Here is an 18,633-nt window from a genome sequence, read left to right on the forward strand (position 1 = left end):
TGAAAGGGGTTCCTATCAATTTGAATATTTATAAGGAAAGGAGGCCCCGTGAAATTCCCAAGTAGGTTTACAGATATTGGTACGATTTGACCAGCCTTTGAATACATTAATGGAACTCGAAGAAGCAATTACGCCGCACAGGCCAGCTATCTTTTCTTTCTTGCTACACTTCTAGAAATCGTTCGAACATTGTGTGAATTAAAAGAAGTATACTGGGTCATATACGAGCATGATTTTTTATTACAACTATGTATTCGAAAGCATTCGGTTTGTCCTTCGGTGTTATCGATTCACTCTGTTGCTCGAAATTCTCGACGAAGTCCATAAGAAAAAGCACAATTTCCGAACGATCGTTCATGTTAATTCGTTTTGCCTGTTTTACGCGTAGATTTTCCGAGCGTTTCGCACCACAGTTTCCGCCTCGTTAAACAATACGGTGTGGCAAGGAGAAAAAGAGAGAAAAAGAAAGAAAAAGAAAGAGAGAGGAGAGGGAAGAGAAACTGTTGCGTTGTAAAAAGCTGCTGGACAAGTATTATCGCGATGATGGAAAATCGAAAAGAGAAAAAAAAAAAATGAAACTGAGCAAGTATCGGATTTAAACGTGTCCAATTATCGAGTGCGTTTCAACCAGGAACGAGTATAGGATGTTTATTACGAACAATTGTTCGAGCAGACGAAAAGAGTGAATGAGGGAAACCAAAAAAGAGAAGAGTGAAAAAAGAATAAACTGCCCCTTGTTGCTTGTTTATCGGTCGGTTGGTATCATGAATTGATGTAGAAGTTGCGTTAATTGTGCGCATCTGCACAAAAATAAATCGCGATCGAGGCAGATTAAATCGAAGTTGAATCCGGTCGCGTTTATTACTCCGGGAAATCCATGCAATTCTCTCTAATTCCGATTTTTTATCTCCATTTGTCTGCTTTCTTCTCCTGTTCCCATCCCTTTCGGTGTGCGTTTCGTAGCCTGGATTCTCGCGTTTCAGCTTTACTTTTGCGGTCGTACTTGTCCGTTCAATCGTTTTACGTTCTACGCACTCTAATAAATTATTTATAGCCTTGAAAATACTTATAGAAAATTCTACTATAGAATGACAACGAAAGAAACCTGTTTACTTAACATTCGCAATTTAACCTTTTTCTCTTGTGAATCACCGTTCGTGCTTCCCAGAGGGTCATCGAAACAGGGAATTTTGATCTACCGGAGGTGGGAGGGGTCTTAATAGCTTCTAACCCTGCCTCATATTGCAGTTTTCATGCTAGAAACTCAGAAAACATTTCACTTTTCCCTCGTCTCTCTTCCTCTCTCTCTCTCTCTCTCTCACACACACACTCACACACTCACTTTCGGCTCGCTTTTCCAGTCGCAAGATGCGTTCACCTTAAATTACGACACGGCAGTCTTGCATCTCCCATCTACTGTCCCCCCTCCCTGCCTAGCCCTTTTCTTCGTGGTTTACTTCTCTCATCGGGTTAAGCATCGAGTAACCGATTGCAAATACGTAGAATGGGGGTTGCGAAGACGCGGAAAAGGGGAATTGAAGTTTGCCTAGGTTGTAAGAGGAGACGCTGGTAAATATCTTCCTTACCTATCTTCTCGTCGATTTCCGGATGGCGTCTTCGTTTCGAGGAACGCCATTCCACCTCTCACCAACACGGGAACCAATAGTCGTGCAACCCCCTTACCAATGTCTCGCCGCATTTCAACGAGTTCAAACTGAATCAGTTAATCTTTAATGTGTAACCGATGTTCGGTACATCGTCTACAGTATACATTATTTCTACGGTTCTTCTTTTTGGCATAAATACGGCATACGTAGATCTCGGAAAGAAGCACTTATTCGACATATATTAAAGCTTCGAAAATTTATAATCTTTATGTCAATTAAATCGATAGTTTGCCTACAGTTTCCTGGTCAGCGAATAAAGGAACAGTTTTAACGAATAGGTTCGACTGCCTTGTTATTTTTCGGTGGTTGATGTAACTTTAAACAATAGACAAAGACAAAAGAACAAACGTTTTCTTCGCTAGCAATAATTTCGGTTTAAGAGTTCGCGAAATTTCAGTCGCGAAAATTCCCGCAGGAAATTACCGTCGACCCTATTAATATTGCACCAGAGGGACTTAAATATTTATAACTATAGAGACTGTCGTGGATTAAAAGTGTTGAAATCGGATCAAGGAATGCGGAATACAATAGGAAACTCGAAATCAAATATTTGAAGTTCCTTTTCCTGAAGAGGATTTCATTCCGCCTTGTTCTTCGTTTAGAGGATCTAAATAACTATGTCTATGAACCATTGTAGGACGCCTGCAAAGGTCTTGAATTCCGTTACGAGCTTTTACTCAGCTCACATAATTCGTTGTTGCTTTCCTGCTTCGAAATTTAATACTTTGTGTACAATTTAATTATTTGACGTTCAATTTTCTAATGGTATATCTATTATCTTAACCATAACACTCGGCAATAATTCATTTGTATCATAAGGCAAATTGATTTCGAAGAAGTCGATTATACTCTTATTATTATTCGATCGTCGCCCTTCCGCGACCACCACTTACAAACCAAGAAGAATTTATCGTCGGATCACGACGTAATTGCGGTATAATCCAGGAAACACGTCGACTCGATAATTTCGAGCGCTTTGCCATCGTTCCCTGGACGGGATAGAAATCGTTTCGCAGACATTGGTAGTCCGTAAAGGCAGACGGTTAAGAGGTGAAGGAAAAGGAAATTCCGCGGCGTGTCGCGGAGCGTTTCTCAGATGGTTGCGTTCCCCTTCTAAGACGATTATGTCAAAAAAAAGAATTAAAGATGTCAAGTTGAAAAGTGGAGCTTTAACGTACGAGGAAAACGGTGGGCGACTGGGACGAAAGGACGTGGGGGAGGGGAGGGGGTCAGGAGACGCGGAGAGATTCGGTAAAAGAACATATTGAAAGAAGTATAAAGAAGGGGCGACGTTGAAGAAAAAAGAGTCCCTCCAGGCAAAGAACAGACGTTGAAAAGATAGAACAGCTTGTTGGAGGTATCTCCATCATCGACCTTTTACACTTCGACTCCCTTTTCGTTCTCCTCCATACTTTATCTCTTCTTTTTTTCTTTCTGCTCTCTCGTATCGGATCTAGATCTTTCTACCTTCCTTCTTCCTTCCTTTCTCCTCCTCGAGAAACCGCGAGGAAGTCCTAGAAGAAGGCTCAGAGGGGTCGAAGGAGGGTAGACCAACGCCCTCTTTGGTACCAGAGCCAGTTTGCTCTTTACATTACATTTATTTTACTTCATTTTTCGCGGAATAAATGTCTTCGGGGCTTTGCCAGTCGGTTAGGAAAATACTTTCATAATACTTGGCTCCTCTTTCATCAACCCTGCACGCAACGTGCCTTCTCCCTTCTTCCAGCTTTTTCTCTTACATTATCTTCTCTCTTTCTCTGTCTCTCTTTCTGTCTCTCTCTCTTTCTGTCCGTCCGTCTGTCTGTCTGTCTGTCTGTCTGTCTGTCTCTCTCTCTCTCTCTCTCTCTCTCTCTCTATATATATATATATATATATATATCTTTCTTTTCCGTCTTCTCCCTTTGCCTTTGTCTTCGAAAGGAGCGCGGTTTCTTTCTTTCTTTGCCGGAGAGAAGCCATGGAATAAAATAATAAAGGCAACCAAGGTACGACATCCTCCACCCTTCTTTACGCACCCAAGCCACCCGTTTGTTGCGTCTACCAACGAGAACTAATATCGCAGATCTTCGTTCGCGATACAAATGACAGTTTTTGGATAGCTTGCGTGGCTGATGTTATGTTATGATTTATGGTTTCAAGCTCGCGGGAAAATACTTGTCATTAAGCGATTATCGGTTTTCTTCTTGTGGAGCGGAGCCAAGTTAAAACTTCTTCCTATTTTCCGGCGGGATTCGACGAGTTTCTTAAATAAAATAATTACTGGGTAAGATTGAAATCTAATGAAACGAAGTGTTATACTCATGCGAATGATTCATCTCACTTTTTTCTCGATTAATAGGAGATCAAACATTCCTTCAATGATATCGATAATATAAAAGATTTGGTTGAAATTTATAGTGGAATGATATCGTTAGCCAAAGGATTATTTCGGAAGACCAAGGTACTCTCGATTCTCGATTCGGAGTTGGTGGATTTCCGATTGCCCCACCCGAAAACAGGTTGTTCCTTTTCTCCGGAAGGTGAGACGAAGGTAGCTCTATTGACTGTGCCAGTCTCGACAGTCCTCGGTGGTAATTCGAGAGGAAGATCTGAACGCCGATGAGAGTCGACTGATTGCGAGTCACGAGGGGGAAAGGGCTTCTCTTCCCTCACAGTTTAACGAAGTTATCAACGAAATCGGCAAAACAAGTCGGATGTAGTCTTTGTTCGGGAATCATTATCCGCCCCCTGATCTTCGATTACGCGTCTACGTGTAATGATTGGAAGAAGAATGTCTCGGGTTCTAAAGAATGAAAAGCATGTAATGTATTCGGTATAAATATTAATGCCAGAAGAAAGTGGGGAATTATCGAGGGAAAGAGTAACCGACGACCGCGAATTTGATATTGAAAAGGATGTATCTTCGAAGAGATACAATGAGGTCATAAATTATTCCTGTGAAAAAAAGTAGTCGACAAGGATTCTAATACGTATCAACGTGGATTTGCACTCTAAAAATTACTAAAAATATCAACGATAACTTGAATTTTATCTACTTACAAAGTTGCAACAAACCACTGTTTAGATTAATATATTACGCAACATGCATATAAATTTCCGAAATTTATGTCGTTATTGTATACAATAACAAGCATGTCGAAGACGCCATTGAAGAGGCGCTTAAAGCGAAATTTCTTTTATTTTATTTTAAAGTTTCATACTTTTTTACCAGGAGGATGTATTATCGAAAGACACATAGGAAAGCCTTGACAATGAAGCTGCTAAAAACTTGAGAGCAGAATACGTATTTTCAAACCAATATGTATATTAAATCAGACGTGCTGTTAAAAGTTGTACATGCAGAACTGCACCGTGGGATTTTTATTATTCTCCATATTCGCATACCTGAGAATTGCACTAATTAAAATCGTTAACAGTAAACGAAGCTTGTGGATTTAATTAACCAAAATATCTCTCCGAAGTAACTACCAAGGTAATGTAACTTGATTCGATCAACTATGATTTAACAACCGGCCATTTCACATTTCAAATGTAGATACACTCGTTTTACGTTGAAAATGAGAACATTTTGTAAGAGATCCGTATCTATAAGTAAGCTCGGATTTGGGATATTCGTAACTTTGTATCTCTTTAACGAATTCGTGTTTGAATAAAAGAAAGGAAAGAAAAGAAAAGAAATACAACAAGACAGAATGAAAGAAAGGAAAGTGGAATAAACGAATGTTCGAATAAGCGAATGGCGTATCCGAAGGATCTGCAGAAAGAATACGGCACTTTAAATGATTCTCCAGGGTGAGGGGGAGTGAAACTTTGCAATCACGTTCTGCAATAGTTTCTCATTAGTTGAAGAGTGTACAGCGCAATACACTTGCTGCACTTGGCATCTAAACTGCAGTTCTCTCTTTCCTGGACTCGCGATAGTTTGATATCGAAGAGGTGAATCGAAGGAAGAGGAGACGTTGCTCGTGAACATGGGAACGATATTCCTCCCGGAATAGCTGGAGATTGCTATTTCCTTACCTTCGTTCCCAACAATTCGTACGCCATCGAAAATCGAACACGCATTTCCGTTAAATAAAACATGCATTACGTCGGTATGACAAGGTATTCTGACAAATCATTCGCGTATTCCAATTTTCCAATCGAATTAGGCCGTAAGAAATTTTCATGTAATTAATTGATCGATATAATTTCGAATCTTAAAAACCTATAAATGTATGTAATTTTATCGATACCTATGTCATCTATGAATTCACGTTCGACAGAAGCACCTCTATCGTCGATGACGAATCATCGAGATGAATCTCTCTGGGAAGGGAAAACGAAATACAGGAAAAAATGGCCGGATTTTTGATGCGCGTGTTTTCCCCGTGTCTCGTTAATTAAGCCGTGCAGAGGTTACAATGACATATCGGAGATATCCAGCGTTTGAACTTTGATGAGAACGATGTTCGTATAGGGGTGGTTAATGCGGTGACACGCACTGGGACACCCCAGAAGGGAGTGGCCCAGCCCGGCCATTCTGGTCATTGCTCAGTCGATAATTACTTACCCCCGGCTTAATGTGCGAAGCTCATCAAACTGCCTGTGAAATATCGTTTTCACGCGCACATATGCGCCTGAATCAACGACGCTGTCATCGGAGCACGTATTACGGATACCGGGACCAAAATTTATCATGTTTGCCCGCAAAGGGTATCCGCCGACCCTGATGAAACTTCGCTCTGAACTCCACGCGGTTGAAGGATGAAACTTCTACCAAGATTTGATACTAGATAGATAGAAAATTTCTAATTTACGAATTGAATTTTTTATGATTGGATAACTTTTAGACGAACATTAATAATTGCGATTTGAATTTTGGCTTACTTTATATTTCATAAAAATTACTTCATATAAATTGTGAAATTTTATAAATCTTATCGTTTTTCCTTATATTTTAACACAGCGTCACATACATATAGTATATTTAAGGGCTTTTACATTCCTGCCTTTCCTTTCTTCCCCACAAACTTACTGGAATTTTGGAATCAGCACAAACAAAGATAAATTTAGAATGATGAAATTACGATACATTCAAGGATTGTCTCTTTCGTTCCTTTCCTTCCTTTCCACTCCTGCCTGAACCTTAAAATCAGCAGGACTAAAGGTAAATAATAAATCCGATAATTTCCTCTCCCCATCTTTCCCTTTATTTCCTTCGTTCTTCCTTAAAGTTAAACTTGAAAGTAGCAAAAACCAAAATTACGTAATAGTTCTACACTTCTTATTGTATATTCCTTCTATATTACTCTCGGTTTTCCTTTCCTTTATATTCATTTCCATTGCATTTTTTCTTCCCATGTCTTTCTTTCCTTCTCCTTTTTTCTTATATTTCTTCCCCATCACTTTCACATCTTTCTTCCCGTATCTTTCTCCCCGTCTCCTTTTCCGTTTTGCTTTTTATTCATTCCTCATCTTTCTGTCCTTCCTTCCATCCATATACGTACAAAATAGGATTCTAAAAGAAGCAAACAATAAATAAAATGGAAGAAATAGTGATGAAAATCTTCATCTTGGATCAGAAGAAGATAACATGGGAAGATGCGGCATGAGAAATTGCAATTTTGTATTAGAAGAATATTGATGTGATCTGGAATAGGTTTTTAAATAAATAATACAGAGTTTTCAATTTATTGTCGGTTTATTGAAATCATTTTGTAATACATACAATTCATACAATAAATGTACATGTTTCTATATCTTAACTTTTCGTAACGTACAATATACTAAATTTTAGCGCAGCACACAAAGTATCCTTAAATGGCAAATGAATTAACAATCAATGTACTATTAAGTAATTCACTGAAATTTTGTTTAATCGTAATATTTTTGTAATTTTGGTGAGGAAATGTCGTAAAGTTCGATGTTGCTTTCGTTGGAACTGCTATGTACAACATGATAAGATTTCTGTAACAAAAAATATCCAAAAATAATTATTAATAATATATTCTACAAAGTCAACTCGAATTAAATTTATGTAAGAAGAATTTTCATATATAAATATATAGAAATACAAAAATTGTATAAAAATTACTACACAATAAATATAAATTTGTAAAGTCAATTTATCAATAATAATTCCTATTTTAAATAAAATCACTAATGCATTATTTTTATTACAATAAGTAATGTCCCTAAATTTATATTCATACAAAATTAGAATTTAATTAAAGACAATATCTAACTTTGTTATCTTTAAAGTAATAGTGTAACTAAATAATAATAGAAATTAATTCTATCTTTCTTATCATTACTAAAATAAAATACAACCACTTATATTCAATAGAACAGAAACTGAAAAACGATATAAAAAATAAAATAAAGTCCCTGTGCTTTTTAAACAATATTTAAATAATTCGCTCGCCGATAAATATTTGGAAAACACCAAAAACATTCCCCAAAATCATCCATCTTCGCTGAAGACTCCCAGGAAACTGACAGCGGGCGATCCTTACCATTTTTCTTCAAATTTCTCATATTAATTATATTATGTGCAATTGTGTGTGTGTGTGTGTGTGTGTGCGTGTGTGTGTGTGTGCGCGCGCGCGCGCGCGTGCGTGTACACAGTATACAGAGTGTCGCACGACTCGTGGATAATCGACTGGGACGCGATTTTTGATGTGAAAATAAGTCATAGACATGAAATAAAATTTTTGCATTTAAAACCTCACTTTGAATAGAACAAAGTTAAAATATGTTTAATTAAGAAATGGTCTAGTGCACACGCATTATACGATACATTTCCAAAATTATTTTTCTCGAAAACAAAGCATCGTGTAAAGAAACTTTATTCTACATTTTTTACTTATTTTCACATGTAGTTTAACCTTTTGTTTGCTATTCGCTCCTGTTCAGTCTATAATTAGCCAAGTTTAAATATATTTTTGCAAGTTTTAAAATCTTTTTTTCGGAAACGGAGTGTCATATAAAAAAATTGTATTCCTTCTTTTGACTCATCTTAACACGTAGAATTAGCCAATAGTCGCCAACCGCCGTGTATGTATTGGATTGGCAACTAAGTGATTGCGGATTTTGTCATTAGGTGGTATTGACAAAATCCGCAATTACTTAGTTGCGTTACATATACGTGTCGAGAAGGAAGAGAGATTGTACTCCACTAAGAGTACAACGATCGTTAGGCGTTTGCAATAAAGAAATTGGTAAATCAATGAGTTTATAGAAGAATAGAAAGAAACTGGGTGCACGACGGAGTGAAAGCTGCAAAAAAAGATGAAAGGAGGCAGGAAATAAGCGCAAGAACAGCAGCAGCGAACTTTGTTTAACGGAATTTTATTTACGGCAAACGACTGGTAGATAGAACTGGCTGGTTGTTTCTTTCTTCCCTTGGCAGTGGAACGAGGGTTCCCAAGCTTTTTTCAATTACAGACACAAAGTTACGTTGCAGATTGATATCGGCCGAACCGGGTTCTCCCTTAAAAACTAGCCTTGGTAATAATTAAGGATCCGTGAAATTAAAAGTCTATCCCTAACAACATCAGCATGATGGCAGCGATTCTTAGGTTCCCTTCCTTTCCTCGCTTGAATATTTCTCCTCTTACCCGCTACTTTCCGCGAGCATTAAAACTCGATGAAAGAGATCCTCGAGATGCCCACGAACTACTCCCGCGGCAGCTTATGTCCTTAATTAATAACCCAATTGCATCTGGAACGATACATAGTCATTCTTTCCTTCTTCCACAAAGGCTTTTCGGCTGGCAGACTCGCCAATCTCTAGTCACTCGCAAACGTTTCTCTTTCAATTTCCTTATTCCTTTTTCAACGTTTTCTAAACCGAGAATCGACGATGTTTCGCCGATCGTCCCTTTATTGTCAGCTAATTTTCTTTTCCTTTTCTTTCTTTTTTTTTTTTTTTTGTCGGTGCGTACTATTCTTTATGAAAGAAGTAAATTTTTTGAGAAGAGGTGTTCTTTCGTCTCATAAAAGTAATGGCGCGCGTGCTCCACGTCTCTCCGAAACAACAGACAGACATTGTGGAGAGTGATAGTAGATGCTTTAAGTGCTATAGAATTTGGATGATTCCTTAGTCAATCAGTCGCGATTTCTATTCAGAGATCTCCTATTTCTCACAATCAGACAGAAATGCAGAGGTCGTGCTTGGTCGTTGAAAGTCGGCAAATTTTTATCGGTCAAAGTATCGTATGTGATAGGAATAAAAGCGCCTCACGTCGATTCCGTACACTTTACATTTTCATAAGACGTAATGATACAATATCCTCGTCTGGAAAATCTAGAAAAATTGCAGTCTAATAAAGTATTTACATCCATTTGGTTGCATTTTACGAACAATTATCGCACCATCTCATTTTTCGCTATTAAATGATATTTAAAAAATGTTCTTATCGTATTTTTCCCTATGATCTCACAAAGGTAGCTACAATTTCCATCACAGAATAGGAAAGATAGAGAAATGAATTTTTTAAACTAATGGTTATTTGATCGTATAACCAGAGAAGTATGACAGAGCATGAATTTGCCGCGTAACACGTAATCAACCACACGAGGAACACCGCTCGACCAAGTAAAGACATAATTTCAATGAACAAACACAATTACTGGCTTGTTACGAAACGGGTCATTTGCCCGTCCACCGGTCTCGTCGAGAGGCCCATTTAGCCGAACAGACTGCGTTGTTCCTTCTCGATGCGTTTCGTACCGTTATGCACTTAAAGGAGCGCCGTTCGACATTGCATAAAAGCCATCGCTTTCTTCCTCTACTTGGAAATTGCCATGCGTTTCGACGGTGTACTTTGGCCCGAGGAAAATTCAATATCATTCGCGTCTCCCTTCACAAAAATACATTATCTGTCCTTTACGTCGAACAACACTTATAAACAAGACTCTGATAAAGGCTAAAATACTTTTCAACCCTCCGATCGAGTGGTACCTAGCTTTCGGTGATTTTCAGATTTTTCGAACGTTAGTGAAACGAAATTTTATATCTGATTTCAACAGGACGTATCGCCACGTGTTCATTGCTTTTTAGTTTTATCCATTCGGAATCCGGATCAAGTCTTCATTTTTTCGGTTGACACATTGATTCTGTGCTTCCTGTACACATATTGATTCTGTTTGATGTTTATATTTATTCGTGAAATCATTGTTACGCTTACAGGTTTTTTTTTGTAGATATCGATGATAAACTTGCTGTTTTCGTATTAATAGTACTACACAGATGGTTCGATCTGTCCAATCTGCTATTATTTTGATTTTTTTGAATTTTTCGATTGTAACTGTTAAGCTCTTGAATTGCCATTTTTTTTATCGTTGCAACTGTTAATAATTCTTTATTTTATTTATTCTGTTATTTAGGATTGATCACAGGTTACGAATATCGGAAAAAGCTCTCAGTCTTATTTCGCACTTATTTCACCTCAACTTTAATTTTCACTCATTTGTCAATTTTTCTTTCAATGAAAAGATTTTTCCTACCTTTCGAAGGGAAAGGAATGATATTTTTACCTTATAATTTCTATAAATGGTTGCGTGCAATCATTTTTAATGTCGATTGCGTGTCGATACTTAATTACAATCAAATACGATTTAGTTATATACAAAGAAAAATGTGGTTATAAACGTCTAATAAAAAATAGAAAATAGTGCGTGATACATTCTCTGTCTGAGGAATTTGTTGTGCGTTGCGGAGCGAGGTGAGGGTGGGGAACAACAAGAATCAGGAAAAGATGTAAGAATCGTAGTCGACGGTTATTCGGACTTGGAGGGTCATACTTGTTCTTATTATAAGGATACAACGGGTATTGCGTAAGCAGCTTGATCTGTCGACCTCTTGAAATCGAAGAAGATTGTAACTCTAAGGGTAGCTGTAGCCTTCGGGGCGTGTTTCGCTCACGACTCGCTTTATTACATCGCCTTCCTCTTGTTCCACGGATTCGTTCGACACAACGACACCTCTACTGTCCATCACCTCCATCCTCTTTCGTGTCTTTTATTTTTCTTTCTCTTCTACTTCCGCTTGTTCTTCTCCGCCTTCCTCGTTCCTCTTGTTCTCGAAATCTTGTGTTTCAAATCGATAGACGCTTTTATGCAATCGCGTGCTTCTGACCCGACTCTTCTCGCTTTCCTTCATGTTCGATCAGAGCTCTTGATGTCGTTATTCCACGATGCGATAAGTTTCTCGTTAGTTTCGACCGTATCGATGATTCTCTCGTCGATTAAAATATCTACTCTTTTCTGAATTTGAGACATCGGAAGTTATAATTTAGAATTATTATTGCCGTTTCTCAAAATTACAAGGTATTTATAAATTATTTGCTCTTCTTTGTTTATCGAACAAATTTAACGTATGTATGTATATAACATCGTTATTGTCGTTATTAATAATTTTGCGTACAATTCACTATCGAGGTAATTTTCGTCGCGATTTCGTTCCATTTCCTGTATCGCATTAGCATGTTACAGAAAGCAAGTAACAGAGATTGTATTATATCTACATTTTGCGTCCGCGCAATTTCTTCTTCGGCCATTGTACACAGTACAGCAATTGCACAGGCGCATACCCTTTTTCCTTATGCATTGCATATCGAATCGATGATTGCTTCTTTGCAATCTCGCCATTGTGGCTCGTACGAGATGGAAATATTCGAAAATTGTATATCGCTATTTCGTTTATTTATCCTTCGTACTTTCCTTTTATTTTCTTCAACTACAAGAATAATAGCAGCATTACCGTATCCTGTTACTGCGCTTCGCTCGCATCACGTTTCCATCGGGATACCGAGCAAGGTATAACAAACTATCGATTACCTATAACGAATTAACTTCTTTTTCAACTTTACAAAAGTTTTAAGTAGTCGGGATAATTTTTAATAACACGGTGTTATTTTTCTTCGATGATAATTTTGTCATTTTAAAAGGAAAGCTAAAGTTAATATTCGTGCAAATTTTAAGTATAGAGACGTTGAAATCTTTTGTCGTAAGAACGAATACAATATTGAAATAAATGTATGAATTCATTACGTTGAAGGAGTTAAAGTAGTATCGTAGAGCACTATAGGAGGGAGCATGTTTCTTAAAACGCAAAATATTACTCTTAGGAAAACCCATGAGCTACCTACTCCTCGCGAATTTTAAATTTGTAAAAAAAGCTTATGGTATGAAAAGGGGTCGTGGAAATTTCCGCTAAAATTTAACCACGGACATTTAGCAACGATCGTCCAGCAAAATTGACCGAAACATTGTCCGACTCTGGTCGGAGACGTCGCTGCCGGCCCTGTTTTTTAGCCGATACGCTGGAAAATTAAGCAAACCGTGATATCTGATCATTCTACCGTTTTATATATCTTTCGCTCAACGGCGTTGATTTTGATTTTTCCCACCAGTTAGCGGTCGGCTGGAAAAGCGACAGGGATTCTGGCCGAGCAGGCCGAAGGGTGGTTAGTAATTAAGAGTGAAGGGTAGTTTGGCAAAAGTGGATGGAACGAAGCGTTCCTGGCAATTAATTTTCGCACCCAGTTTCAGTTTGCAGTCCCACTCCTAGCATCCTGGCTCAGCCACCCCCCCCCCTTTTTCTCTTCCCTTCACGATGCCTGTATCTCTATTCGCTTATCGTTCAACAGGATAATACACGTATACGTGTATATATAGAAAGGGACCAAGCACGCAGAGTTGCCAAGGAGGACGATGTGTGACACCTTTCAACGGTGTCAACCACGCTAGTTTAAGCTTTTGCCAACGTTCCAGTGTTAATACCATGATTAATATGCGGCGCCTCGCTTTTCACCAGACCAACGACTATCTCTCTCCGTGACTAAGACCAGCTCTGTTACCTGTACGCCTTTTACAGAACATACGCGCTGCTATTCAAAGTTTACTTACAACCTGCAGCGAATTCCATTTCGTATTTATTAAACGCGCATACGTCACTCGCTCACACGCTGCGTCGATTCTTATTAATTACGCTTGAGTTGATGATTCTTCCGTGCTGAAAAAGCAATCGTGTTTGTTTCGAACTAAGTGGTTCGCGAGTTATTTTATCGTGCTGCGAGAATTTGGCATTTAGAGAAGGATAGAAATGGTAAAGATTGCGATGCGTATACAAATGGGAAAGAGTTCACTTATCAGAATTGGATTGTTTCTTTAATTATCAAGTAAGCTACGTAGTATGTAGTGTGTACATACGATAAATGCGTCATGCGCCACACATACATGTATTTAAAAAATATACGATATCGATATAAATAGACAACCTGATTCTTGCCAATAATGAGATTATACATTCATATCATTCATATCTGTTTATTCGACCAATCGCGGGGAGACGTAGTCACTAGGAGAGACGTCAACGGGAGTCGTAAATTCCCGTTACGATTATAACAATCGACACCATGACTTGATCGATCCCCTGATTTCCGTTGAGATAATAGGGGTGATTGAGTTTGTATAACACTGTGATTCACAGAATTATAAATTATATATTTCCAACACTTAGATTACACTGATGAGCATAGATAGATAGATAATCACTTATCGCACGAAGATAAGATAGATATGTACGTTAGAGCAGGGCTCTTGTAATTGGATTTAATGTATTAGTGGACGTAGCACTATAAGATATTTAGGAGAGGAAATGTATGCTCGACAATACCGAGACCGACTCTCGCGTTATGCTTAGACTGCCCCGATAGGCATTAGCGTTAGATTTTGTAGTTGACTTTTCCAACGATGTAGAAGAAGTGAAGTTGAGTGACGATGCTGTGTCGGAGGAAAGCTAAGGATGGGTGTGTCTAGCGCACGGGACCATCGGATTTGTTGGTGACGATTTTAGTTAGGAGAGTGAGGGAATAGGCTTCGTTGTTAATTGGTTAAACGAAGGGTCTTAACCGCCCTCGAGAGAAAGTGGTTAGTGGGAGGAAAGTTGCAGCATACGTGAGAAAAACTAACTTTCCCTTGTCAAGCCGTGGTAGACAAGAGCCTTTAGAAATTCTTCGGAAACAGACGTTTGTTTGGTTTGAAGGACCTCTACCAGGAAATTCCTGAGATTTATGGAAGATACTTAAGGCTATTGAGGGTACGCCGTACGGAAGAGCGGACATCTGGTGTCCGTCTGGCCCGCGGTGTGTGACCTGGGCCAGGCAGAGAGTCGCCCGGCGTAACAATATCTGTATATGAATTGTTTTTGTATGATACAATAGGAGAAATTATCATCAACATTTAATACCTTCCATAATTTTGATGTTGATTAAAGCAGTTTTTTGTAAGAAATTATCGAACAAACGAGGTCGGCGTCAAATTTCCATAACGTAGATGCGTTTAGATGCAGTTTTTCGATCGGCCTGTACGAATTTTTCGCGCTGGCTTAACTCTCATACGATGGAACGCGATTATAAAGGCAAAGAGATTTGCGCACGAGGATTTCACCGACAGATTATAATAGTTTCTAAAATGTGAGGACCGATGGAAGAGACTGCAGCGACATTTTGTTTAATAATTTCACCAAGTCGAGCACATTTTTACGCTACGATAAATATTCAACCCCGTGAAATGTTCTTTGATACATTTAGGATTACGTATCCGCTCCTGACTTTTATCGTTTTACACGGTGATTTTAATTTTTTAATTTCTCATTCGTTACAAAATTGTTTACACACTGCAAATTATAAAATATAAAAAAGGTATTCTCCAAGTTCATGCACATTCTATTTAAAATTTTAATCAATGAATTTGGAAATATTGTACAGAGAATGGAATAATTGCTAAACGATATAATCTTGGATAGCAGAATCCTATGGGTTATAGATGAATCGATAAATATAATATTAATTATATTGATTCGGTAAAAAAAATAATCGTAATACAATTTGGTAAAAATTAACGATTTGCAGGGACAATTAAATACGTATATGCGATGGATAAACAAAGTTGTTACGATGCTATGTATATACGTACAAATGAGATTCTACAGATAATTCGGAAATATAACGCATAGTAGGAAACATAGCAAGAGGGTAGGTTCGGTATAGTGATCGATCAGATTCGTTGTGATGTTCTTAATTATTTATCGTAAGATATACGATGATAAATGTCGGTTATAAAACAACGGCGTAGCTTTGTTACGGTAAATTAGCTTTGAAACTCGCCACGAGATCTGAAGTTCGCGTATCAACTTTGAATATTAAGGAAGACTGATGGAAACTTTTCAGACCCTATTTATAAACATTTTAGAAGTTTCGCCAAACTCATTCCGACATATTAATAGTTATTAAGTTGCCGTACGTTAATCACTTATACATTCGTACTCTTTTCAGGCAGTCAATTTTCAATATAACAGCCGTAGAATGATTTTGTTAAAAGATTACTGCGATTATTTTAGCGAGTATTCTTAGATCAAAGGACATAAACTACGAAATCGAACGAAACCTATCAACCATCCTCTTTTGCTTATGGTCTTCCAAAGTGTCTCACGCCACCGTGGAAACATATTTTCTTTGTCCACCCTCGACACGACAGGGAACAGAAAAATCCGAATAAGCGATCACGTAGTAGCGTGGCAGTTGCTTAATAACAATTATTAACCAAGGTAATCCTTACATCGGACACGATGGTGGCGGCATAAAGAAAGTCGAGGCGCTACATGGTGGGGGAGTTAACTAACTAGTTAGGCGTTACGAGGATTTACGATAGGTCCTATTTCACGTAGCTAACCAGCCGCGGGAACTGGCTCGTGGGGTCAGCGTCTATACGGGGAACAGAGAGAACGAGAATGCAAGGGTGTGCGCAGGGTTACGGGCCTTGAATAGGTAGGGAGTACACGTACGCCACAGGCAATAGTTTTCAGCTACCAGTAGTCATTTGTAATTGGAAGCCAGCAACGTTGGCTTTATTGCTACCATAAAGATCTCGGCTTCCTCGGTCGACCGCGGTCTCTTCTTGGTCGCTCCGCCTTTCGCCTCTGTCCTTTGTGTCGGCGCTAGAGTATAGTTACCGCAACGTACGCTTCTTGCGATTTACGCAAATTAGCACCGCGAACGTTTCTTATTCTTCCTCCACTTTTTGTTCTCACATATAAATCAGAAGTATCGTAGATGATAATCTCACCGATACGCGTTGATAAGCTTGTCGAACTATTTGTTTTTGCGAATCTCGATGGACCTTCCGTGATGGGAACATCGAATGACAAAATAAGACTGATTTATAGTTATGAAAATTAATCGAGGATGTACAGGAAGATTTGGTTTCTTGGCAAATTAACCCTAGTTCGGGGAAATCCGTCGAAGTGGCAAGTTTTAGTTGCGGCACGTAAATGTATTTTTTCAAACAAAACGTTAAATAGAGATATCTTTTTCAAGATAGCATTTGTTAAGACGATTAAATGACTATATTTTAAGGAAAGACAATTTGTTATACTTATATAAGTAAACTTTATGTCAAATTGTCACATATATATGTATTTGAATGTATGTATGTGTGCATGCTGCCATATATTACATATGTTAACGTTATTTATTGCGCATGTTAATATAGCTGCATAATTCACAACATGGTTCTGTAAATAGACCGTGTAATTTATTTTCGACGTAAATATGTCTTTAAACGAATTTTTTTTTAACTAGGTATTCCACATACAAGATTCTGTATCGACAGGCTCTGATGAAACTAACGATAACATAGGCAGAATAGTAAAAATACACAGCTCGAATTATATATATATATATACATATACAATATGAAAACGGATATCCAAACGACTACCAATGCACGGCCAGAATTTTTCAATCCTCAGGCTTGTAGAAAATACAATATTTGGCTTTTTAAAACATCTGATACTTGAGACAAAAAAAAAAAAAAATTAAGCGAAACCACATGATTCATTCATGTGAGAATTGTTGAAACTAATATAAATATTTTCTGTGCAAAGGTTGACAAATTTGTAAATTAGCGATTTTATCGTTGTAAAATGCACGCCACGAATTCGGTTACAAATACAACAGAAAGGAAAAAGGAGGAAGTTTAACATTTGCGTATGCATACAAACCGCATTATAATTCGTTGGCCGGTAATGAAATTCTCTTTGGCTTGCCATCAACTCCCCGGGGGATTTGGTTTATATACGGCATCCCGATGGACACAAATGCAGTAGTCATCAATTTACGGTATTACGACGAAGTACTAACGCATAGAGCTCATAGTTCACGTTGCCTGATCCCCTTACGGGGCTACCGATATCTTTGACGGAAAACGGCACGTTAGAACGTTCTAACACAAATTCGTTCGGCTGTTCACGTAATTGTCGATTGAAAATAATCCGATCTCTTATTTTATTGGATATTGGTGTTTAATGACTAATCAGTATCCTCGAGCTATAAAAGCACAAAAAAATTCAGCCAGATTTCAGTTATATTAATTAATATTTTTTACAGTATCCGAACCTTGATAAATTACGTATAATGTAATTTCTGTCAATAATTCTTTTCGAAATTTATTCATTCTCAAGACGATCGAATGATCGATCGATCGTTGAGTTTAATTCCTAAAAACTCCATATCTTTAGCTTGAAATGTTAATTTCATAAACCTAATTTTCAAATCAATGATAAAAGTAGATTAAATTAACAAGTACAATGACGTAAAACGAAAGACCATTCGCATGCGATCAGATTAACTAAAACAAAAGAAATACAAAAGATCTATCTGCGTTCTATAATTTGTAGTTTGGCGTATAGTTGTATAGTAGTTGTAATAATTCACAGATTATTGGGAATCATGCGGATCACAAAGAAAATAGATGTATGAAGCAACTTGGCGATAGAGTTGATACTCGCATAAATTACTTGTATGAAAATAAGCGAATTGGCAAACGTCGAGTCTCATTAAAATTCATTAATCGTGTAAGACCGTCCGTTTTTCACCGGTTGACGGAATAAACATATACCTTCCAACGAATTGAGCGA

Source organism: Bombus bifarius, unplaced genomic scaffold (genome assembly GCF_011952205.1).
Source record: "Bombus bifarius isolate JDL3187 unplaced genomic scaffold, Bbif_JDL3187 scf7180000008138, whole genome shotgun sequence".
Classification (NCBI taxonomy): domain Eukaryota; kingdom Metazoa; phylum Arthropoda; class Insecta; order Hymenoptera; family Apidae; genus Bombus; species Bombus bifarius.